Source organism: Pinus tabuliformis, chromosome X, assembly GCF_031772625.1.
Source record: "Pinus tabuliformis cultivar Carrire ecotype Pingquan chromosome X, CPIR1, whole genome shotgun sequence".
In the NCBI taxonomy this organism is placed as follows: Eukaryota; Viridiplantae; Streptophyta; class Pinopsida; order Pinales; family Pinaceae; genus Pinus; species Pinus tabuliformis.
In genome coordinates this window covers 163,290,929-163,317,488 of record NC_142308.1, presented here as the reverse complement: position 1 = coordinate 163,317,488, position 26,560 = coordinate 163,290,929, and the positions used below count along the sequence as shown (strand labels likewise).

Sequence of the window (26,560 nt, the reverse complement as noted above, 5' to 3'; positions counted from 1 at the left end):
CTACAAGAGGCTCCTACCTCAAAGGAAGCTCCAACTCCCACAAGTTTTCTGCAGGCTACAACCCACAGGAGGCTCCTACCTCAACATGCTACAACATGTTCTTTTTCAAGCTGCAACATAGAAAAGAACATAAATTTCTCAAGTCACAAATGCTGGTTACCTCATATCCAATTATGTTGTCAAGTTTTCTGTTGAACTGCTTCTTCTTTTCACTCTTCTTCTCTTCTACTACTCATTCATTCTCTGATGCAGACCACATCAATTAAAAAGAAGATCACCAGTTTCATTCCACATTGTATCTTTTTATAAGCAAGCCCTCTTGGCTATTTGTATTCTTTGGAGGAATATGAAATGAACCATAGTCTCTTGGACTTCCAAAACTGCTCACAAGCTTGTATTCTCATTTTCAATTCTAAGAGTTATTTGTAAAATAAAATAGAGTTGAACTAATAGTTTATTTAGTACTAATTACAAGAGACAAAACAGATTTGGATTGTCTACATTTTCTGTTTAAACAAATATATGTACTTCATCTTTTGTTTCAATGTTTAACCTTCACATTGATTAGCATAGCCTTTGCACTTCACATCACTTTCAGCATTTTATATTCAACATTCAACATTTATGTACACTTTCCATTCAACATAAATTATCACCAATGTGCTTAGTGACATCAATAACATTTATTGATAGTAATGTCATGTCTCTTCTCAAACACATTTGTAACAGGGTGTTACTACACAATTTTGCACAATTTTGTCTAAGGAAGAGAACCCATCATTTTCGACTTAGGGACTTCAGAGGCAATTCAACTTAATTTGGTTGCTAGTGGAATATGGGGGCCACCCACATGGGAATTCGAATTGGCCCATTCGAATAGCTTGGAGGGAAAGCCGAATAGGTGGATGGAGGGGTCCACATGAGGCAAGGGAGACCCAAGGAGTTATAAGGAGGGAGCAGCTCTCATTTTGGGATTCATTTATACATCTTGCAAACAAAATCACTTGACTGTTCACTCTATTGTTTAGCTGAGTCAACCGGCTGTTTAGCCACGAATCTCTCAAGCGGGAGATTCAACCTCTACTTCGGGGGACCATCCATCCCCGCCCTAGAGAGGCAGTTCTACAAGGATTTCAAGAGTTCTGGGGTAGTGACATAGCACCACCAACAACTGCAGAGCAAGGAGTGTGTATTTCTGGGCAGCCAGGGAACACGCAAAGGGATATTGAGGCAAGCAGAGACCTGATTGCTTGTCTGGGAGTTGGAAAGCTGAGGTAGCAACATTAGACCACCGTTCTTCCTAGGTTTTACAGCCAGCTGAGCCAGCATTCTAGCAATTCGAACTACTAGGTTGCAAGATAGCATAGAGGCCACACAACAGCTTTTCATGGTACTTGGAAGCAGCTGAGTTGGGCCAAGAGATCATTCGGGGAGTCAAGGATTAGATAGCATAGGTGAACTCGGCATTTTGGAGAAGTTCTCATGTGGATTTACAGGCAGTTTCTAGCAAGTCGAAATTGGCAGCTACAGCTGAGGTGAGGCTCCAAGGGGGTCGAAAATCGGAAGTCTAAACCAATCAAAATCCTTTCTAGGTTTTTCTGGGTTTTTTTTGGTTTTCCACAAGGATCCCAGATATAAAGTTTCATAATTTTCTGAACACCATAGGTGGGGTTTTAAGCTGTATCTTTGCAGCAGACATTGTAGAATTATTGGGGATTAAATAGTGCCTTTGGGGGTCGATTTTGGGAAGTCCAAATTAGGCCAAAACATTTTTGGGTTTTTGCGGGTTTTGGCCAAGGAATCCAGGGTTAAAAGCATATGAATTTCTAGGAAGTTTTAGTGCACCTTCTATCCATTCAAACTTCAGTAGAGTAGTAGTTTCTGGGCAGCGTAGTGCAGATTGGAGTAGCAGCTGGGCAGCCCTCAGCTCAGCAATTTTCCTACCTGGGTTTGGTCCTAGTTGTCCTTTCAGACAAGCCCAAGCGCACCATTCCATGATCTATTGTATTTGACTCGTAGAAATTTCATAAAATGGCTCGAAAGTTCTCCATTTGTAGCTTTTATATGGATGTTTGCTGAATATTTCGTTTTTGTAATTTGTTGCATGTATTATTTGCTTGTTATCACTTATATTCCTATTAAGGATCATTACAATTAATCAATCAGCTTAATCTTGACATCAATGCCAATATTGCCAACAATCTCCCCCTTTGGCATTGATGGCAACTCATTCGTCCTCCTCCTTTTGTCTTGAAAGATATTTCTCCTTGCTGGCCATAACCTCTGCTTATTTCTCATTGTTGCCCATAACCTCTGCTTACCTCCCCCTTTGACATCAATGGCAAGGGGTTAGACTGTAAAAGCATCCTTAGTGTATCCAAAATGAATGTTGCAACATATGATATATAAATGTTGCTTCAAAGACGCTCAATACCAGTGCTACAATACATTGTTGTGAGAACACTCTAAAAGAATACTGTTGAGAGAACACTTTATAAGGAAAATATGGTATGCACGAGAAATGTATTGTATTGAGCACTGCTTGAAAAAAAATTACAGCATATTTAATATGCACTCCTTTCATGATGCCTCTTTTAATCTAGTCTAAATTGTAACCAACCTTTGAGTATGATACAACTTTATTCTTTGACTGAGACTATACCATGATTAGGATTCACTACCACCTTAAAGATGATATGGTTTTGTTATCTGGATAAAACTTTCCAATATCTTATACCCACTTCATATTTCAAAAAATAGCATGTTCATTAATGTAGTTGTAGTTATACCTTTGATGATTTCAACTACAATCTTAAGGAGATTTACATCACCACTAAGGAGAATAATTATTTTACTCAGAAATAATGCATAAACATTAACTAGGGGAATCTCAGATGTTTGACATGATTATGAGTGCATCACACAAAATCAACCAATTTAGCTTCACTGATTTCCTGGAAAAAAATAGTGTTGTCATTTTGTCATAAACCAAGTTATATTATACCCAGTTAAGCATCTAATTTTTTCCCTTTTCCCCTGATATTTTTTTTCTTGGACTTCAGGAAAAACATACCCAAAATTTCCAGCAAAAGAAGTAGTCATTATCATAAATATAATTTATACTTAGTTGAGGCTAGAGGGCAGTTGGGGAGTTGAGGATTTATTCATTGAGTTCAGTACACCGCCCTAGCAAGGCGCCTCAACTATGTAAGCTTACTGTAGTATGCATGGCATCGACATCCCTCGATCCATACTGTGAACAGTGCTTCTCCAACGATTAAGTGCGCTTTATTTCTCATCGAAGGTCGACTATGTCTTCTCCTACGCATGCCTCGATCTCGACCATGGAATCCACATGGTGCGAATAGAGTGCCTTAGGGCTGATATGTCGAGGGTCCTCCACTTGCCAGTCATTGAAAGGTTGGGATGTGGCCTCCACTACGACCTCATCCTATGATTGCATTTGTTGTCTCTGCTCTTTGCATCGCTCTTAGACTTTGCATTTTTTACCCTGTCAATCATTTTTCACGAGAGGATAATAGGAGAGATCAATAGAGTTATTCAATAAAGCTTTTTAACCTCCTCCAAATGTCGAATTTAGGCATAACCTTTTTTTTCACTAAATGATGTATAAATACTCTAGAGAAAGCTCGGAAAATATTGGCTCTGAAGACCAAAAGACACTCCGACGGAAATTGCTTGTCCTGGAGAACATAGAAGCTCCCACGAAGTTGCAATTTTCGACTCTCCAAAGCCAGATTGATTTTTGAAAGTGGTTGACCAGTTCTACATCTGCGTAGATATGGGGTTCCAAGAATCCAGAAAGTCAGTGCTATCACTTATATGGCATTATAACGCAACATTGTGAGATTAGCAATAAGAGAAATTTTCCTAGTACACATAGCCACCACATACCGCAGTTCTTGTCTTTGGTAACTACTACCCTCATTTCATTTAATACTATCAATTCTTGTCACAATTTGATTCCTGAGTTTGTGATTTGAGAAACACTTAGTTTCTATATTCTGCAATTCATCACATTTTGCCTTTCTTTGTGACTTTATCACATATTCATCCAAGCCACTTTCAACACCTTCAAGTTGTTTTGACTTCAAAGTTGCACATCATTTTGTAGATTGGGAACAATAGATCTAGTTCATTATCTTTTTCTTTCTTACTTGCATCATTGGATGGAAAGTATTAACACAAATTTGCAAAGCATATTTGCATATTTCTTCAAACAAGTCAAGAGTGATGTGAACCTCAAATGTCTCGCGACATTACTCAATAAGTGTGTTGTATGAATGCTCTTGAAAATCATTATTATCCACTCAAGCTCCATGTTTGTAACAATTAGCGTAAACTCACATACAAAATTTGACAACTTGTGGAGCTTAACACCTCCAGTTTCGAATTCTAGAATCTCTCTACTTCTGCATTCCTCAACCCAACCAGACCTCTTGGTATTTTGACCAGAAGATAGCTATTATTTGCAAAGACCAGCAGCCTGACCATATAAAGGATTTTGATTGTTTAGTATTCTATCAAAACTTCTTTTCCGCGGGGAAGAAAGAAATATAGGGCATATAATGTTTCTATTTGATGTTGAAACATTCTCTAAATTGTGAATACCGGGCTTTAAATAATGCAACAAATCCACCTACAAAACTTAATCATTGCAGTGTTTAAGGTGCAACATTTCTCTTCCAGCAATGGCACCTAAATCAACAACACCACCTCATCTTTGGGAAACATAACAACGCCAGCTAGCTGTTCTAAGAAGGCATTGAATCCAATTCAAGTTTCAGCGATCATAACCGATATCGTAATACATTGTGGTGATATGTTGAGGTTGAGATGCATTGAGATAAGTGCCTAGGGCTCAAAACCCTAATTTGACTCTTTGATGAAATAATGATAAAAAATATTTCCAATAATGCTTCAAATACCATTATTGTTCAGTAATACGTTGAATATCTATTGTGCAACAATAATAATGATAATGAATGCTTGAATGCCATAATAACCACAAGTGTTGCTGCAAGGCAATTAATGCTGAGGGAATCAAATAAAAATTCCCCCAATAGAATATATGAATGCTGCATATAATTATTCCTCTGTGAGTTATTATTATTATTCTGTTGCACACAATTATTCCACTGCCTTGTATTCCTATGTACGTTATTATTCTACTGACCACAATTATTCCACTGCTTCAAGAGATTTCATGATATCTCCGAGATTTTTAGTGCTGCTCCTATCCACTAGCTGTCAATACTAAGTATGGTCCTGTCCTTTTGTACTTGACATCTCTGCTCCAGTCAAATTTTGACCTTCATAATTGCAATTAAACATTACTCTTCTTTGTCCTTGCATTAGATATCTTGCAGCTATTCATATCTTACCTTTGTATATAAAATTCATTCTGAGTGCTCAATTCTCTTCCGATTCCCATTTCCTTCTTTGAGATGCTTGCTTACTGTGCAAGTTTTCTTGAATAATTTTTTTTAATGAATGTGATTTATCAGTGCTAGTGATGTCTTGCTCCCCCTCCCCTTTTTTTTAAATAGCATGCAGCGAATAGCCTTTTGTTCAACATCTTGTTGTTCTACAGATCTTCATTTTTAACTATGTTGTTGGTGTTTTTCAAGAGGTTTCCTTTATTGAGGATACATACAGTTTAACTCTTCTTGCATCCAAATCTTTGTTTTCACAATAAGAGAGTTGAAGGATTTAGAGAAATCCTAGTGATGCAGTGAAATTGGTACAATATTTGATTAGTTGCTGGAATAGAAGTCTTCACATGGAGATTGCCAATAATTAGGTTCTGATGTAGATCTCATGATGCTTCATGATGAATGCATCTATAAACCAAACATAAACATATATAGAGTCTGCTCCTCCGCTTGATGGAAGTATCTTTTCTCTTGCTTCCATGTTTATATTTGGATGGCTCTCAGGTTTTATACATCAAATGTTTAACTGGAATCATCATAATGTATATTGATGCAATCAGAGAATGAAGAATCTTGAGCAAAATTGATGATGCAATTTCACAATAAGTTATGCTTAACTTTCAACATGATGTGAATAGATACCAATTAGATATGCAATTGTCTTAACAGTACTAGTATTGTGTCTACTTGCAGAAATTTATTTACAAGTTTATGCATCAGATATATACATGTGAAAAAAAATCATTGAAGAATGGACTTTTGAATGGTGAACCTGATTGATGTTGATAGCTCCTAGAGAACGTGACTTGATTTCCCACTTTGATGATGCTTTTGTTCTTTCTACTTCTTTAACTGCTTCAAATTCTTGTCATGATCATAAGATTTGTGTTCCTCTTCATTACTCCTTCTTGCTCCTATAATCTCCCCCTTAGATCGTGCTCAATTTCATATACTTTGCAATCTTTTAGGTTCTCCTTTTGAAGTCAGATTAGTGAAGAGAGTCTGTAGGTACTATCCCTAGCTTGTTTCTCAGATATTCAAATGGTTCTTTAGCAAGGGGTTTTGTAAATATGTCTGTTATTTGTTCCCTTGTGGGTATGTACTCCATCTTCACTGTTTGCTCAGCCACTTGTTCTCTGAGAAAGTGGTACTTTATAGGGATATGTTTAGTCTTTGAATGGAGCACAAGATTTTTTGAAATGCTTATTGCACTTGTATTTTCGCACTTGATAGATATAGGTTCATTAAAATTTACCTTCATGTCTTGCAGTGTTTGTTTCATCCACAATACTTGAGTGCAACATGCTACAGCTGCTATGTACTCAGCTTTTGCAGTAGATAGAGACACTGATGTTTGTTTTTTGCTTAGCCATGCCACCAATGATTCTCCTAGGTAGAATGCACCACCACTTGTACTTTTTCTGTCATCCACACAGCTCGCCCAATCTGCATCTGTGTATGTTGTCAAAGTAAAATCCTTACCTTTCGGATACCATAGACCATAGCCTATAGTCCCCTTCAAGTACCTGAATATTCTTTTCGTTGCTAACAAATGGCTTTGTTTGGGTGTTGATTGATACCTTGCTACTAATTCGACTACCAACATTATATCCGGTCGAGAAGTTGTTAGGTATAACAAACTTCCTATAATAAATCTATTGTGAAATTTTCTAAACTGAAATTCTACTACAACAACTGATTTATTTCACCCACAATAAGTTATTTATGAAATCCTTTCAGCAAATATTAAAATAAATTCTACTGCAGTTATCACACAATTACCCAGAGAAAAACACATGCACAAGAACCAATCACATCAAAACAATTGTTTTTGAACAATTGTCCCCAGAAAAACCCAATGTGGGAAAATTGATGCAACAGATGAGGGCTTTATTAATCTTCAGCAACAATTGCTTTTACAAGGAATGATTTTACAGAGAAACTGAAAGAAAACACCTGAGACTTTCCCTTTGAGACTTTCTGACACTTTGGAGACCCTGCTCCCACTCCTGCGTCACCTCTGCGTCACTCTGCGTGGCCCAGCGTGGCTCTGAGTGGCTCTGTGTCCCTCTGCATCAGCCTGCGTGAGGGCTACATCTCTCCTCTGGACTGTGTCTCTCTCTGCGTTGTCTCCCACTGTCCCTGCATCACCTCCTCCTCAGTCACTACTTGTTGTTGATGCCCTCCTCTTCCTCCACCCTGCAACTCTCCCTCTGAAATCGATCTCCTTTACTTGAGAATCGATTTTCCTTGAGATATTGAGTATCTGTCAGTGTTTCTCCGAATGATCCTCAAGTCCTCTCTTATACTTTTCCTGTTGATGAATCAATGGCCGAGATTAAGTCTCTAATCAACATTTAAGATTGAAACAGACTTGATCCTCTTTTCTTAGAAGCTTCTCACCCTTATCTTTATTAATACCCATTAATATTTTTATTTTCCTAAGTTTAGACTTAGGAACCCTTTAAAAATATTAATTATTTTAATAACTCCTCATCCCGGTGGAATTTCTCAAAACGATTTCTGGGTCTTGGAGATCTCATGTGCTAAGCCTCTCCTCCAAATTTCAAGGCTAGAGCACATTCGATGCTACCAAAAATCAACATCTATATTGATTTTGATCCACATCAAGTGATTCATCATCTGCACATAACTTACATCCCGTAGTCATGGGGGTTGAGACAGGTTTACAATCTTCCATTTGGAATCTTTTCAACATATCTCTTAGATATTTCTCTTGAGAAATGAATATGCCTCCAAGGTTTTGTAGGATCTGGAGCCCTAGGTAGAAGGTAAGTTCTCCAATCATAGACATTTCGAACTCGGTCTTCATCTCTTCAGCAAACCATTCTACTAGATGATGCTTATTGCTGCCAAACATAATATCATCCATGTACACAACTATAATCAGTAACTCATCTTTATCAGCCTTAATGTATAGATTACTATCAGCTCCTCCTCTCTTGAACCCCTGTTTTTGAAGGTACTTGTCCAGTCTAGAGTACCATGCCCGAGGTGCTTGTTTAAGACCATATAGTTCTTTCTTTAACCTGCAGACATAATTAGGCTTATTTGTCAATGAGAAACCTTCAAGTTGTTCCATATAGACTTCTTCCTCAAGATCACCATTTAGGAAAGCAGACTTCACGTCCATTTGATACACCTTGAAATCATTGTAGCATGCAAAGGCCAAAAACATCCTGATTGCCTCCAATCTCGCGACTGGTGCAAAGGTCTCTTCATAATCAAGTCCTTCTACTTGTGAGTAACCCTTACACACGAGTCTGGCTTTGTTTCTAACAACTTGACCCTGTTCATTCATCTTATTTTTGAATACCCATTTTGTGCCAATGATATTCTTTCTGACAGGTCTTGGTGTTAGTTCCCAAGTCTCGTTCTTCTCAATTTGGTCTAACTCCTCATTCATAACATCTATCCAACTTTTGTCTTTACTTGCCTCTTCAAAGTTCTTTGGCTCTATCTGTGACAACATGGCTATATGAACTTGCTCATATTTTTCTACTAGTTTCCTCCTTGTTTGTACTCCTCCACTTTTATCTCCAATAATTTGATTTTCAAGGTGATTCTTTTGAGTGTATCTTGAAGGTCCTTTTGGATGAGTCTTAGTATCTTCTAATTCTTCATCTTGTACTTCATTCTCCTTACTGATATGATGATGATGGTTTGGAGGATTGATAAAACCTGTGTTCTTGTTCTTATTGGGTAGCTCTTCATCAACCTTTACATCTATGCATTCCACAATCTTATGCAGTCTTTTATTATAACACCTGTATCCCTTACTTTTTGACGAATATCCCAAAAATATTCCTTCATCAGATCGAGCATCAAACTTTCCCAACTTTTCATCATTATTTTTGATATAACATTTACTTCTAAATACTTTAAAATGTTTGATTGTTGTTGGTTTCCCGTGCCACAGTTCATAAGGTGTCTTATCACAATTTGGTCTAAGATGTGCCTTATTGAGAATATGTATTGTTGTATGCACCGCTTCTGCCCAATAGGTTTGAGCAATGTTTCTTTCTTGCATCATGGCTCTGGCTATTTGCTGAACATACCTGTTTTGTCTCTCTACAACTCCATTCTGTTGTGGTGTGTCTGCAATAGTATATTGTTGTTTTATCCCAAATTCCTTACATAGGTCTGCAAACTCATCTGATGTAAATTCACCTCCTTTGTCTGACCTTATGCACTTTATCTTGCACCCTGTTTGATTTTCTGCCAATGCCTTAAATGTTTTAAATTTCTCAAATGCTTCTGACTTATTTCTAAGAAATGCCACCCATGTTAATCTTGAATAGTCATCTATTACTAGCATGAAATATTGTTCTCCTCTTGGTGCTTCTGTTCTGGAAGGCCCGCATAGATCCATATGAACTAGTTGCAAGGGCTTACTGCTTGATAGTTTATCTTTGACTTTGAATGATGTTTATGTTTGTTTGCCCATTTGACATGACTTGCAGATAGTGTTTTGAGGCCTTTTTATTGTTGGTAGATCTCTGACTACTTTCTTCTTGTTGAGTTTGATGATGTGATCAAAGTTGAGATGCCCCAATCTCCTATGCCATAGCCAAGATTCATCTTGTTTGCTGATGTAGCATTCCTCATTCTCTTCTTTCAAGATATATACATTATTCTCAATTCGAAATCGTACCTTCCATATAGATGTTGACATGATTTCACAGTCTTGAGCTCTAAAAAGAACATCATAGCCTTTGTCACACATCTAACTTACACTCAACAAGCTATGTTTAGACCATTTACAAACAGTACATCTACCATAATTTATTAGATCACATGGGGAATCAAACCACCTAAGATTAGGCCAAAACTATCAATAGTATGGTTCTATCTCCATCTAATGAGAAAAAAAATCTTACCAATATTTAGCACAACATAGAGATGTCCATAGTCAGAACATACCATAAATAAATAAGCAAGAACACCTTGAATTGCACCCCAAAATCTTTATTATGATTGAAAAAATAGTTCCTAACGGGACAATAGTTACAAAGCTGCTTCAGCAAAAATTTTCTAGCCAGAAATCAAGATGCTAGAGACTCAAATGACTCTCTAATTTATAGATTTATCATCCAAGTGGAAAAATAATGTTCTTTGATCCTTGTCAAAATAATCTTGGTTGTTGATAAACACATAAAGATCTTTTATTCTTGGCCCTTGATTTTTTATTTTTTGAGGAATTTTCGAATTATCATTTAATTTCATTTTTATTGGCTCAAAATTAATTATTTTGAGCTAATTTCCTCAAAAATTTGATTTCGACTTAACCACCAAGGTCCAAGGGTCCAAATTTTCTTGAAATATACAATATTCTCTTGGTGGAAAACCTTTAAAATTGGTTCCTTTAAGACCCACGAATTTTTCTACTTGGAGAATTATTTTTCCTAAGACAATTTAATTTTGACTCTATTAATTAATTTTCTGGCTTAAGATTTAATTTTATTTTGCCAAAAAAATCAATTAATTTACACATGAGGGGATTTAATTATTTTACCTTCTAATACATAATTTTTACATTTACAACCCTCAAAGGGGAAATACACATTTGTCTTAGACCCTCAAGACACATAATCCATCTACAACACAATATGCTCTAGTAGACCAAGTGATTTGTAATAAAATAATTAAGCCAGCTAGCTTAAATTATTCCCAAATCACTTTTACATCAGACTCGACTAAAAACATTAGGACTCACTTAAGATTCCGACAATAAATTTCACCCTAGCTTTGGGGTTTAAGCTGGAGGGAAAAAACTCTTCTGATTAGTCGTGTTTAGAAACATAGATAATCAGTGAGGTTAAAAAACCTCCTAGGATGAAATTCGTCACCAAAATCATAGGCTTACCTAGGTTGTTACATATACTCAAGGTCTTACTAGGATCATTTACATCATATAACTTGCAAAATGGGTTGACCATGACACATGGACTGCTGATAGGTGATCCGATCCTGTCGAAAAATTTGGTACTTTTGCTTCCTTGGAACTTTGACAATTTCAGTGCAACAGGTCCCATACCTTCATTCATTATTTCACAAAGGCCACATAGAAACCTTCTTCCCTTAGGAATCTTAGTTTTAAGACATCCCTTATCAAGAAAATATCCCATCCCTAGGTCTAGGCCTCTTTTGAGTCTTTCTTGGAGAGCCCCACACCTTGCTTCTAAAGCAAGCAAACCCTATCATTTGAGACTCTCTTGTGAATGGGCTCCTGAAATCACTATCAATCCCATCATTGACTTATCATTCATAGTGATTTCCCTTATACAAGGACTCCTACTATCGGTGAAATTCCATAAAGAGCAAGGGACATCGACTGAGGTGACAGTGGGTCCTTGTCCCATTGTTGCCACTGGATCTAGTATTTTCCCATTTCAAACCCCTCCTAAGACCCTTGCTAGAGTGAGCAGTAACATCAAACTCGACTAAAAAAATTAGGACTCACCTAAGATTCTGACAATAAATTTCACCCTAGCTTTGGGGTTTAAGATGAAGCGAAAAAACTCTTCTGATTACTCGTGTTTAGAAACATAGATAATCAATGACGTTAAAAAACCTCCTAGGATGAAATTCGTCACCAAAATCATAAGCTTACCTAGGTTGTTACATATACTCGAGGTCATACTAGGATCATTTACATCATATAACTTGTAGAAAGGGTTGAACATGACACATGGACTGCTGATAGGCGATCCGATCCTGTCGAAACATTTGGTACTTTTGCTTCCTTGGAACTTTGACAATTTTAGTGCAACAGGTCCCATACCTTCATTCATTATTTCACAAAGGCCACGTAGAAACCTTCTTCCCTTAGGAATCTTAGTTCTAAGGCATCCTTTATCAAGAAAATATCCCATCCTTAGGTCTAGGCCTCCTTTGAGTCTTTGTTGGAGAGCCCACACCTTGCTTCTAAAGCAATCAAACCCTACCATTTGAGTCTCCCTTGTGAATGGGCTCCTGAAATCACTATAAATCCCATCATTGACTTATCATTCATAGTGATTTCCCTTATACAGGGACTCCTCCTATCGGTGAAAGTCCATAAAGAGCAAGGGACATCAACTGAGGTGACAGTGGGTCCTTGTCCCATTGTTGCCACTGGGTCTAGTATTTTCCCATTTCGAACCCCTCCTAAGACCCTTGCTAGATTGAGCGGTAACAATACCCACCAGTCAAACAAAATCTCAATTTGACCTGTTAAGATTTTTCTTTCTTATTTTAATTCTTAGAAGGTGATATTGATGATGATGATCTCGATATGGGCAACGATTTTGATGATATGTAGGTATTTTTTGTAGCATAATTTATTAGGACTCTAGAGGTTATCTAGAGCCTCTTTGTTGATGTATTTTTGGTTCAGAGATGGATTGCACTTGATGTTATTTTCATTATATACACATTTGCTATAACTTTGCATATTTGTTATAATGGCTTGGATTCATATGGATGCATATAATATATGTATTCTTTTTCAAAATTTGTATATTTATGTATTTTTTGGCCATCCAGTCATTTTTTTTTGTTCCAGTCCAGTTCCCAGCTATGGGGTAGACCGTCATGAAGACTAGTCCAGTTCTGATAACATTGGTCACTCTTAGATGCTATATATATATATATATATATATATCAAAAAACTTTGCATATATGGCGTCCAATAGTTTGGATATAATAGAGGCACCTAAATCCACCTTTTTTATAAAAAATTGTATATTTTATTTCTAGTCACAATTTGCCCTCAGTCAATTCATGATTTCATAGCATTGATATCGAGAAAAACTGACGGATATGGACAACAAAAGCATAACAAGAAGATAAGCCAAGAGGTCTGTAAAATAAAAAGAACGCAATGAGAATTGCAATATGAAAAGTAGTCTAACAGCGGCAGTATAGCATAAGAGAGTTCCCTGTGTTGAAAATAGCAACACCGGAAGTCATTCTCCAATGAGAGGCCTTAAATGGCCACCCTGAGGCTAGCCAGAGAAGATTTGGAGAATCAATAAATCCTATGAGTCACTGCAAAAGTCAAGGCGAAGGTAGAAGACTTGTGAGCTTTGACAAGAGCAAGGATGAAGGAGTTGTAGTGGATGCCTAGTCAGCCATGTACAATATCCAAGGCAATGTCTTGTGAGCTCTTTGAGCAACAGTCAAGACTAAGTCTAGCAAGAGCCAGGACGAATGAACAAGCCCAATGAGCTAGTACTGGCATGTGTGATGGACTCCTTGGCTTGTTGTGATGTGACTACCTAGAACCCAACCCTTCCAAGGCTTACTCCAACAAGTATCCAAGCTGTATTACTAAATGATCACATGGAAAAGACCACCTTCTTATTGTTATCTTGAACATAAGTACTTAAATGTAATTGCAGGCGAATGGACCATGGTGATTGAGAGAGTGATAAAATGCCTATATAAAATGTCTATGTAAAAGCCTTGATTCATATAAAAGTGGTTGTCATGTAAACTCCTAGTCCTAGTGACTAGTTGAGATGTTATAATGTAATGATATGATGTAAAGGCTAAAAGCCTAAGTTTGCCTATGTTTATAAAGGCATTATTATATTAAAGATGTAAATGTAAAATTAGAAGAGAGAGGGGCGCACTTGTGTCTAGGAGAACAACTTAAGTTGATAACCCCTCTCCCATGGAGTCTTCTAGAAGGATCATGAAACTTATCCAATGTCAATCCAAGATTAAATCTGGGCGCTCCATTCTAGCCAAGAGAAATGATAAAAGGACCAAGAGAAAGCAATTCGCTACACAAGTTCTTTTTCTACAGTTTTTCATCTACTCTCCAAGGCGCACCTATCCCTCTTGAGCACCCAAGGTTTCAAGTTCTCAGTTGTTAGATATAAGCATTCAAAGTTCAGTAGTCATTTCGCCCAGATCTGGTCTATTTTTCTACAGTGCACCCAAGTAATCTTCAGATCTACTTCATACAAGCTCAGATCTAGTCTGGGTTGCTTCAGATCTGACATCTTTGGCTCAAGGCGAGTTGATCTAAGTCATTTGCACATGCACGTAAGAAGTTTCAAGTCAATTAAGGCTTCATTTGTCTCCAGTCGTCCTCTCTCCCAGCGAACTGTACTGTAACACCCTCAAGAAAGGTTTTGTACCTGCAAATTTGTTCAAGAGCAATAAAGTAAGAAGGTCTTCACTAGGGTTTTCTCCCTCACTGGGTTTCCCCAAGGTAAATCCTGTGTATTGATGTGTTTGAATATTTTAACAACTTATTACAATTACTTATGAATGATATATTTAGATGATTAGATCTAAAGAATTTAAAGTACTCACATTCGTATACAGTAGTTAGCTCTAGCAGATCTAAGTGAACCACAAGGCAGATCTTGCAAATCTGAGTGGAGATCTAAGTGAACAGCAAGCAGATCTAGCAAATCTAAGTGCAGATCTACGTGAACAGTAAGCAAATCTAGCAAATCTAAGTGTTTAGAAGGTTGAAAACCTCAGTTTTGAGTTGTCCTTTTAAATTTTTTATCATTTACAATAAACTGATTTGAAAAATAGAATTTCATGTGTACTCGAAAAGTTAGTTTCTATTGTTTATATTTTCAGCTATATATGTGAATGCTACAAGTTCAGAATTTTAATTATGTTATTGAAGTAATTCAAGATCTGGGTTATTTGATAAAGAAACATAGGAGAGCCAGTGTTGCAGGAAGCGCCCCCCCCCCCCCCCCCCCCCCCGGATCCTAGGCCGGAATTGCGTCCCGTACGGAAGCGTTCCGGAAGCGCCAAAGGAAGCGCGATTCCGTTTTTCCCGAAGTGCGATTCCGCATTTTTTGAGTGATTCCTGGTTTTCGAGAAGCAAAATCATTACCTACAGCTTCATCTAATATTTGCTAGGCATTTCATTGTCAGAAATAAACGGTTGAACGCCGCGTAGAGTCCCTCGAGGCAAGTTACAATATGATTATTTGAAATGCTTACCTAACACGTTATCCAGAAACGAACGAGAGAGGTTGAGCCCCGTCTCAGCGATGAGATCATTCACAGAAAAAAATAATTAAAATCCCAACACTTGCGTCGAAAGTCACTCTGCTTTCATTCGTAACAATGACGAGTGATGATAGGAGAGGAGGCCATAAGAAAGAGCGGCATAACAGGTTACCGGTTGTTTTAAATTGAAAAATACAGCAGTGTGTTAATTTCGTCGTTACCTACGTATAGAATAAGATATCAGTTTATTAAATCAATTGAATATATACTTGCAACTTGCGAGGAAGATGTTCAGTAAGTACCGTCTATTGCGATCCACATGATATTAAATATGATGTAATGTTGCTCATCACCAATCTGTCTGGTGGCATTTAAACAGATAGAACTTAACTGTCCTCAATATGCTGATTATTACTATCGGATCTTGAGAAAATGCGTCCAAAAAAACATGTCACTGTTGTAAGATATTATGGTGAGTGAATAATCATGTTGCGCAAAGGGCGTGCAAGGAAATCAAGAAGTGCCAAAGAGCAAAAGGCAGGGCCAGGGGATTCTGATGCTTACTGCATTTACGTTGGTCGGTTTTCATGATGTATGTTTGTAATAGCTAGAATATAGATGATTGTTGTACATACTAGTAACTACAATGGAATCATGGATGCCATATCTATCTTGATTTATGCAAAAATATGCATGTTTTCATGTCTTCTACAATTAATTTGGTATTTGGGATGTTTGTTTTGAGTATAAATGCAAAAAAATATAAAAATATATATATATATAGCAGACGCTTCCGCGGACGCTTCGCTTCCTAGATTTTTGGAAAATGACGCTTCCGCGCTCCGCGCTTCCGCTTCGCTCCCGCTTCGTGCAACATTGAGGAGAGCAGTCATCTTGGGTTAAGAAAATTTTAACATGGTATCAGAGCAGGGTGTGTAGAGCTCTGACTTGTAGCATTCAGACTCCACATAGATCAGAGGCTTATTTTTCCAGATCTACACAAGGTTTATTTGCAGGCTGAGTTATGGCTTCCTCCTCCACTGTTGTTCAAAAGGAAGACCAATTGGAAGGGTCCTCCAACTTTCATGTTTGGAAGATGAGGATCACTAACATCCTTCAAGGGCAAGAATTGCTCCACTTTATCAATTTTGAACCAGAGCACCCTACCTCCATTGTTGGGGGTGTTGCTTTTGATCAAAAACAGGCAAAATCAAGAAGAATTATATTTGATTCTATGAAGGATAATGTCCTAGGGGTAATGACAAATGCAAAGACTCCAAAACAATGTATGGATTCACTTTCCAGTCTGTATAAGAAGTCTGCAACAAGTCAGAAGAGATCCTTGAAGCATAAGCTAAAGTTCCTGAAGCTAGAAAAGGGAGAGATTGTTGCAGATTTCTGCTCAAAGATTAAGCAAATACGAGATCAGCTTATAGTAGCTAGAGTCAAGGTGGAAGATGATCATTTGGTGCAGATCATTTATGATGGCCTTCCTCCTTCTTGGGGAACTTTCCTTTCAAGCGTAAGTGGAAGAGCTGAAAAACCTACTTTTGAGAGACTTTGGCATGATTGTGTCGAAGAAGAAAGTAATGTAATGATCAGAGAAGGAACCTCCAAGGAAGAGGTTCATGCACTTGCCACCAGAACAAGGAAAAGAGGAAGGAGACCATCCTTCCAAAGGTCTTCCATTCCCAAGAATGATCAAAAGGGGAAAGGTAAAGCATCCTATAAAGATAAACACTTTGATATTTCAAAGATTAAATGTTATAATTGCAACAAATTGGGACACATGGCTAAAGACTACAGGTTCAAGAAGAGAGGTAATTATAGCAAAGGCAAACAATATGCTTCTACTGTTGAAGAAGAAAATCCAAGAAGAAGAACTAGGAGTTCTTTCCATGAACAAGAAAGTGAAGGCAGGAAGGAATACTTGGGAATTTCAGCTCTCTCTGGTTCGGTGTCTTCCAAGCGAGACACATGCTGATTGATAGTGGTGCCTCCATCCACATGACAGGTTACAAAGAGATCCTTACAAACTACAAGAAGAAATCATTTGGTGTTCAGGCTACGTTACCGGATCCGTGGGGGTCAAACGGTGAAACCTCGGATCCCCGAATCCGAAACTGGTACGGATACGGATACGGTGGGATCCGTACGAGCAGTTAACAAAATGTTGATTGTGCAGTTCAGGTGGGTTTGGATCTTTAGTTAACTATTGATCCAACTCAGTTAATTGAAATTTTATTCCTGTTTAACGTCTAGTTTAACTCTCGGTTTAGCTGCAAGGTATTCTATAAAAAGGCGATGGTGAAATCCATTTTAGCGTGGGCGAATTTGATTAGCAGCGTCGTGGAGAGCAGGTGTCCGGTGTCGTGGGTCGAGCTGTGCGGCGTTCTTTGCCCACAGCAGGCGAGCCATCCTTCCCCGTGGGCGTCGTGGGTCGGGCAGAGGACCAGGCGCGGGTTGCACGCGGGCGTCCTCGTTTCAATTCTCGTTTCAGTTCCCCGTGGGCGTCGTGAGTTGGGCAGAGAACCAGGCGCGGTTTGCATGCGTGGAGTCGGTGTCTCAGTTTCCCGTCGGCGTCGTGGGTCGGGCAGAGGAGCGCGGGTTGCAGGCGTGGCCGTTGTGGATCGAGCGCTGCGCGGTAGGCTTTTTAATGTGTGCGTTTTATTTTAATTTTTTTTATTTTTATAACATATATGATATACGTATAGATTTTAATGTGTGTGTTTTATTTTAATTATTTTTATTTTTATAACATATATGATATACCTATACGGTATAACTTATAAATAAAATTTAAATATGGTTTATAATTTTATTTTAATAATTATTCAATACGTATTATGTGTGTTGTTTTTTTATTATTAATATTTAAATTTTAAATGTTGATTAGTTTTTAAAATTTTAAATTATGCATATTTAAAAATTAAATATGGTTAAAAATTAAAAATTAAAAATTAAAGATGGTTTATAATTTTATTTTAATAATTATAATTTATATCAATTATAATATTATTCAATATGTATTATGTGTATTGTTTTTTTTTTATTAATATTTAAATTTTATATGTTGATTAGTTTTTAAAATTTTAAATTATATATAATTAGTTATTAACTTACTTATTTAAATTTTAAATTATTTATTATAAAATAATAATTTAGAATTTTATATTTTTTTGTAATTTTATTGCGCCCTACACATGCATATATATAATAATATATTAGGAATAACAATTTAGAATTTTGTTTTCAGAATGACAATTTTATTAATTTATATTTGGTTATCAACGCAGGTGTGACAAACTATTAAACATGGAACCATTACAGCATGAATCTAGTGAAGGAATAAATGTCAATAAAGATCCAAGATCTCCTTTATGGCAATATGTGGAAATTCTTGGCAAAAACTCTGGTGGTGGTTCATACAAATGGAGATGTAGTGAATGCAATAGCATTCGAAATGGCTCATACACTAGGGTGAAGGCCCATCTCACTGGGCAAACTAACACAGGTGTGTTAGTATGCAACGGTCCAAATGGTCCAAATGGCCAACCTGGGACAGGTTTGAGTCCTGCAAAAGTTAAGTTTTATGTATCTTTGCAAGATGCTGCTGATAGGAAATTTAGCAAGGGAAAACTCCCTATGCAAGCCTCTACAACCAAGTCTTCATTGCCATCTACACCAGCTCTCACAAGTAATAAAAGGCCTACTCTAGGACCTCTTGAAGCAGCGTTCAATAACCAGGGTAGAGAAGTTGCAGATGAGCATGTTGCTCGTTGCATCTATGCAAATGGACTGGCATTCAATTTGGTGCGCTCTCCTTATTGGCAACAAATGATTAAAGCAGTTAATGAAGCACCAAAAGGATACAAGAGCCCCGGGTATGAAAAGGTACGCACCACTTTGTTAACATCAGAAAGAAAATTTGTGGATAGACAATTACAATCAATCCGTGATACATGGGCAGAAATAGGGGTGTCCATCGTTTCTGATGGATGGAGAGACCAAAGAAATCGCCCTTTAATTAATGTTATTGCAATTTGTCCTCAAGGAGCAATGTTGTTGAAGGCCATTGATTGCAGTGGAGTGGAAAAAGATGCAACATTCATCTCGACAATTCTTATTGATGCAATAGAAAGTGTGGGGTCACAAAATGTTGTCCAAGTTATCACAGACAACGCAAAGGTTTGTAGAGCAGCGGGCCTGATTGTGGAGGGTCAATACAATCACATATTTTGGACTCCATGTGCAGTGCATTCATTGAACCTTATGCTAGCCAAGATTGGTGAAATTGAGTGGATCAATGAAATATATGTAGCATCAAAGGAGATCCAAATGTTTATCACCAATCACTCAATGTCCCAAGCCATATATCGAAGTTTTGCAAAGTTGGAGCTACTAAAGGTACTCCAATTTTAATCAATGTTATGCATTATGAGTTCTCCAATTTTAATCAATGTTATGCATTATGAGTTCTCAATTTTAATGTTCAACTTATTTTATCTCTAATTTAAGATTTTACTTTTCAATATGTTTATGTAGGTTGCTGAAACTCGTTTTGCTTCCCACACTTTAGTCATAAAAAGGCTTTTGGAGGTCAGACAAGCATTACAGGCAATGGTCATTGACCCTCTTTGGGAATCATGGAGGACTTCAACTTCTGATAGAGGACAAAGAATAAAGTATATCATTCTTGATGGTGCATGGTGGGACAAGGTCCAATACCTTTTGCAATTCACAGAACCAATTCTAACCATGATTAGGGCATTTGACACAGATATGCCTTGCTTGGGGGAAGTCTATGAAAATATAGATAGTATGTTGGAGAAAATACGGGAAATTATCAAGGCAAGTGAGCATGACCCCTTTGAAGTATTTTACAATGAGGTGAAAGACATAGTTACAAAAAGGTGGAACAAAATGACCACACCATTACACCTTTTGGCTTATGCTCTACACCCCAAATATTACCATTCCAAAATATTGTCTTTAACTGGTAGAGCAGCACCAAACAGAGATTCTGAAGTGGTACAGGGATATAAGACAGCTTTGAGGAAAATCTATAGGGAAGTTGGAATTGCAAAGGATGTACGTGAGGAATTTGGAGCATTTGTACAATCCACTGGGATCTTTTCAGATCCAATAGCCATGGATGATCGGGGGCATATGGATCCTATTACTTGGTGGGGCTTTCATGGTGGAGATAGCACTTATCTCTCAACTCTAGCCACGAGGTTATTATCGCAGGTTGCCAGTTCCTCATCAGCTGAGAGGAACTGGAGTACATATGGCTTCATCCATTCAATAAAGAGAAACAGATTGGGAGCAACAAAGGTTGAGGATCTTGTATATGTCCATTCCAACCTTCGCCTTCTATCACATTCTACTTCAGAGTATAAAAAAGGTCCAAATAGGATGTGGGATGTGGAACCTGAAATATCTGACTTGAACATGACATTGAATGCCATGACTCACCTTAATCTACTTGAGGATGCTACACAACCACTTCCTACTTCTACAACAACTTCTAACATTCCTGGCGCACGATCGTCTATTCATGATGTAGAGTTGCAATATGTAGATGATGATGATGTAGACCCATTTCATGATATGTAGACACACCTACTCTATATTATCATATTAATAAAGTGATCATTGATGAAACATTCATTTTGTTTTTACTACTATCATCTTTGTATGAGGCAAGATGCATCATTTTAGTGTTCAGATTCATAAATTGTCTAATTATTTTAGTTCTAATGTTGTGATTCATGAATGGTTTTGATTTTAAACATCAAATGTATTTTTTAAAATTTTAAAAAATATTATTATATATTTTTGTACTCGTCGTATCCTCGCCGTATCCGGATCCTGGCTTTTCAAAAATCCAACGGATCTGTATCCGTATCCGGATCCGGATCTGGATCTGTATCCGTATCCTGGTAACTTAGTGTTCAGGTGGAATCAGGAGATGACTCCAATCATGAGATTATTGGAGTTGAGTACATCTCCTTGCAACTAGATTCAGGAGCTATCTTGCATCTTATTGATGTTTTACATGTATCAAACATGAATAAGAACCTTATTTCTGTATCTACATTGGAAAAGAAAGGCTTCAGAATTGCCTTTATAGATGAGTAAGCATATCTATGGCCGAAAGAAAAAGGCATCCAGGAAACTGAAGCAATTGGAATTTGCGAAGGTGGACTTTACAAGCTCACTGGCTATCCTATTCAAGCTCTTGTTCAAAATATTGTCAGCAACAGCGAGCTTTGGCATAGGAGGTTCGGCCATCTCTGCCATGAGGCACTTTCAGATCTACATCACATGGTAAGAGGCTTCCCCATATTTCACTTTCAGAAAATGAAGTTTGCAAAGGGTGTTTGCTTGGTAAAAATACAAAGAAATCATTTAATAGCAGTGATAGCAGATCTAAAGATATCCTAGAGCTAATTCATTCAGATATATGTGGTCCTATGACTTGTCCTTCTTTGAGTGGCTATTTGTACTATGTATCTTTTATTGATGACTTCTCCAGAAAATGTTGGGTGTATTTCATGAAAAACAAGAATGAGACCTTTGAGAAATTCAAAGAATTTAAAGCCCTAGTGGAAAATCAAACTGATAAGAAGATTAAAACTCTTAGGTCTGATAATGGGGGGGAGTATGAATACCATCCTTTTGTGGATTTCTGTAAAGAACATGGCATAAGAAAACAATTGACTGCCCCTTATAATCCTCAGCAAAATGGAGTAGCTGAGAGGAAAAATAGAACCCTTGTTGAAGCCTCCAAAGCAATGATGTTTGACCAAGACCTTCCTATCTCTCTTTGGGCCGAAGCTACCAGGACAGTGGTTTACATTCAAAACCGTAGCCCTCATTCCATTCTCAAGGATAAAACACCTGAAGAAGCTTTCACTGGAGTCAAGCCTGATGTAAGCCACTTTAGAGTCTTCAGTTGCCCAGTTTACATTCATGTTCCCAAGGACAAGAGGTCCAAACTAGAACCCTCCGGAATAAAAGGCCTATTTGTGGGATATAGTGAGTCATCCAAAGACTACAGAGTTTATATACCTCGTCAAAGAAAAATTGAGGTGACTCGGGATGTCACCTTCCATGAAGAAGCAACCTTCAAAAAGTCAAAAGAACTTCGGCTTGAAACCGAAAATGAGCCTACCTCTCCGTTTGTTGAAAGCTCAGGTTCAGGGAGTCAGAGGGAGAGAAACCAAGATGATCCCATGGATAATGACTTGCATCTTGAGCCTACTGAAGTCCTAGAAAAATCACTTGAAGATGCTCCAGTTAAGAGAAAACCATCTTGGGCCAAGGAAATTCTACAATAAGCAGAAAAGATAGCTGCTCCCAAAGGCACATTCAGGAAGAGCAAAAGACCTCACAGGTATAGTGGTTATGTAGCACTTGTTAGCAACTTAAGTGAATCTGAACCTTCTACTTTTGATGAAGCAAATAAATTACAAGTCTGGAAAGATGCAATGCTCGAAGAATATAAATCTATAATGAAGAATAATGTATGGGATATTGTTCCAAGACCTACTGATAAATCAGTTGTTTCATCTAAGTGGATATACAAGATTAAACATGTTGTAGAAGGTAGCATTGAAAAGTTTAAGGCAAGGTTTGTTGCCCGTGGTTTCACCCAAAAGGAAGGCATTGATTATGATGAAACATATGCACCAGAGGCAAGGTATACTTCCATTCATACAGTCATTTCTTTAGCCTCTATATTTGCTTGGAAGTTACATCAAATGGATGTCAAAACTGCTTTTCTAAATGGAAATGTAGAGTAGGAAGTTTATGTTGAACAGCCATAAGGCTTTATTTTGCATAGAAAAGACTCACATGTATGCAGGCTAAGGAAGGCTTTGTACGACCTTAAATAGGCTCCTCGAGTATGGTATGAAACCATGGACAATTTTCTTAAAGATTTGGGCTTTCAAAGCAGTGATGCTGATTCTAACTTGTATCTCAAGATGATCAAGAATCAACCTCTATTTGTAGTGTTATATGTTGATGATCTCTTTCTGATAGGAGAAGACCACTTAATTGAGTGGTGTAAAAAGGAACTCACAGAAAGATTTGAAATGAAAGATCTTGGCCTTATGCATTACTTCCTTCGGTTGGAAGTTTGGCAGAACAAAGATGGTATCTTTTTAGCTCAGGGAAAACATACTGTGGACATCCTAAAGAGGTTTGGAATGCTTAAATATAAGTCAATGGCCACACCAATGATCACCAACCTCAAGAAACTACATGACTCAGACACAAGATCAGATTTATTGGACCCCACTATGTACAAGCAGCTAATCCGCTCCTTGTTGTATCTAGCTCATACTCAGCATGATATATGTTATTCAATGAGTGCGCTAAGTCGGTTTATGGCCAAGCCTAGACAGAGATATTGGGTTGTTGCAAAACATATTCTGAGGTATCTGAAAGGGACCATTACCTATGGTCTAAGTTACTCTTCCAACACTGGTATTTCTTTGCATGGTTATGCAAACTCAGACTGGGCTGGAAGTCCAGTAGACAGGAAGAGCACAACAGGTTATTGTTTCAGTCTTGGATCAGCCATGATTTCCTGGTCCAATAGAAAACAAGGGTCCATTGCCCATAGTACAACAAAGGTTGAATATATTGCAGCAAGTGATGCATGCAGGGAAGTAGTGTGGCTCAGGAAGTTGATTTTTGGGTTGTACAAAACTCAGCTAGAGACTACTATCCTCTTTTGTGACAATCAAAGCTGCATAAAACTGGTTGAGAATCCAGTGTTCCATGAAAGAACGAAGCACATAGACTTGAAGTTTCATTATGTAAGAGATATGGTCCAAAGGAAAACAGTCAAGCTACAGTACATAGAAACACAAGAGCAGGTTGCAGATATCCTGACCAAGCCCTTGCCAGTAAAACAATTTGTGCACCTAAGAGGCAAGCTTGGAGTTGTGGAGAATGCCTCCCTCGTTGACAGGGAGTGTTGAAAATAGCAGCATCAGAAGTCATTCTCCAATGAAAGGCCTTAATTGACCACCTTGCAACTAGCCAAGGAAGAGTTGGAGAATCAATAAATCCTGTGAGTCACTACAAAAGTAAAGGCGAAGGTAGAAGCCTTGTGAGCTTTGACAAGAGCCAAGATGAAGGACCTACTAGTGGATGCCTAGTGAGCAATGTGCAAAATCCAAGGCAATGTCTTGTGAGCTCTTTGAGCAACAGTCAAGACTGAGTCTAGAAAGAGTCAAGACGAATGAAGTAGTCCTATGAGCTAGTATTGGCATGTGTGATGGACTCCTTGGCTTGTTGTGATGTGACGACCTAGAACCTGGCCCTTCCTAGGCTTACTCCAACAAGTATCCAAGTTGTAGTACTAAATGATCACATGGAAAGGGCCTTCTTTTTATTGTTATCTTGAACATAAGTACTTAAATGTAATTGCAGGTGAATGGACCATGTTGGTTGAGAGAGTGATAAAATGTCTATGTAAAAGCCTTGATTCATATAAAAGTGTTTGTCATGTAAACTTCTAGTCCTAGTGACTAGTTGAGATGTTATAATGTAATGCTATGATGTAAAGGCTAAAAACTTATGTTTGCCTAAGTTTATAAAGGCATTATTATATTAAAGATGTAAAAGTAAAATTAGAAGAGAGAGGGGTGCACTTGTGTCTAGAAGAACAACTTAAGTTGATTATCCCTCTCCCATGGAGTCTTCTAGAAGCATCATGATACTTATCCCATGTCAATCCAAGATTAATTCTGGGCACTCCACTCTAGCCAAAAGAAATGATAAAAGGACGAAGAGAAAGTAATTCACTACACAAGTTCTTTTTCTGCAATTTTTTTATCTACTCTCCAAGGCGCACCTATCCCTCTTGAGTGCCCAAGATTTCAAGTTCTCAGTTGTTGCTGATTTGGGGTAGCATTAGATGTGCTCTAGCCACAAAATTTGGTGGAGAGGTTGGGGCACATGAGATCTCCAATACTCGGAAAGGGTTTGGGCAGAGTCTAAACTTAGGGAAAAAAAAATATTATTGTGTATTAATATGAATCTATGTTAGAATGGTCCAAAAGACATGGATCAAGCCAGATCTAATCTTAGCTGTTGATTAGGGACTTAATCTCGGCCGTTGAGATGCCAACAAGAAAAGTATAAGAGGACGCTTGAGGGTCACTTGGAGAGGACACCAGAGTGATCAGTCATTCTATTCTCTAGAGCGGGGTTTGCTAAGAGAGATAGAATCAGTGATCGGGAGAGCAGCTAAGGGGCATTGAGTACAGAGAAACAGAGAAGGCAAAGATTATGTCGAGAGAGCAGCACAACAGCCAAGGAGAGGGACGCAGAGCTAGCAAGGGCTCATGCAGGGCCACGCAGAGGCAGCCAAGTGCTGCGCAGAGCACCAAAGAGGCCAACGTGTCTGACGCAGGGCCTCCTGGGGCTGACGCAGGTCAAGAAAGGCTGATACAGAGCCAGCATGAGACAGAGAAGGGCTAACGCAGTCCAGATTGGGCAAACGTTGGGGTTGCAGAGCAGTTTTCTGCTGAGGAGCTGCCAGAAGGATTTTCTAGGGTTTCAAACTGTGAGGTATAGCTGCTAAGGAAATTCTCTGTTGGGTAGGCCATTTTTGGAGCACAGATTGTACTCTGATATTGCTCAATAAGAAAACCCTCAGATAGCTGCATCGGCTTTCCCGCATTGGGTTTTTCCGAGGACATTGGTCTAGAAATAATGGTGTCATGTGGTGTGTTTGTTCTTGTTTCTTTTAGTTGTTGATCTATAATATGTTGAGCATGCACTAGTGTTTATTTTCATTATTTACTTTGTAAATAACTTGTTAAAGAAAAATAACAAGTAGGTATGAATAAATCAGAAAAAGTGCATGAAGGGTTTCTAAACTAAGTAAACTTAGAAACTTCAACATGGTATCAGAGCGTGATTGCAGATCACAGGAAGACTAAAAGACATCAACCGAGCGGAGCAATAACAGCAGAAAACAACTGTCCCGAGGTGACAGAAGTTGTTTCTAGCAACGCAGAAGCCAAGGAAGTGTGACGCAGACCCACGCAGAAGAAGTCAGGAACTGCGCAGAGCCTCAAAGA

At 38.0% G+C, this 26,560-nt stretch overlaps 1 protein-coding gene across 1 annotated transcript in view; it reads right to left on the bottom strand.

Moving 5' to 3' along the window:
• Nucleotides 1–26,560, bottom strand: part of LOC149138963 (poly(ADP-ribose) glycohydrolase 1-like) — a 437,544-nt gene that overhangs the window by 132,904 nt on the left and 278,080 nt on the right. The gene's annotated exons all lie outside the window — the stretch shown is intronic.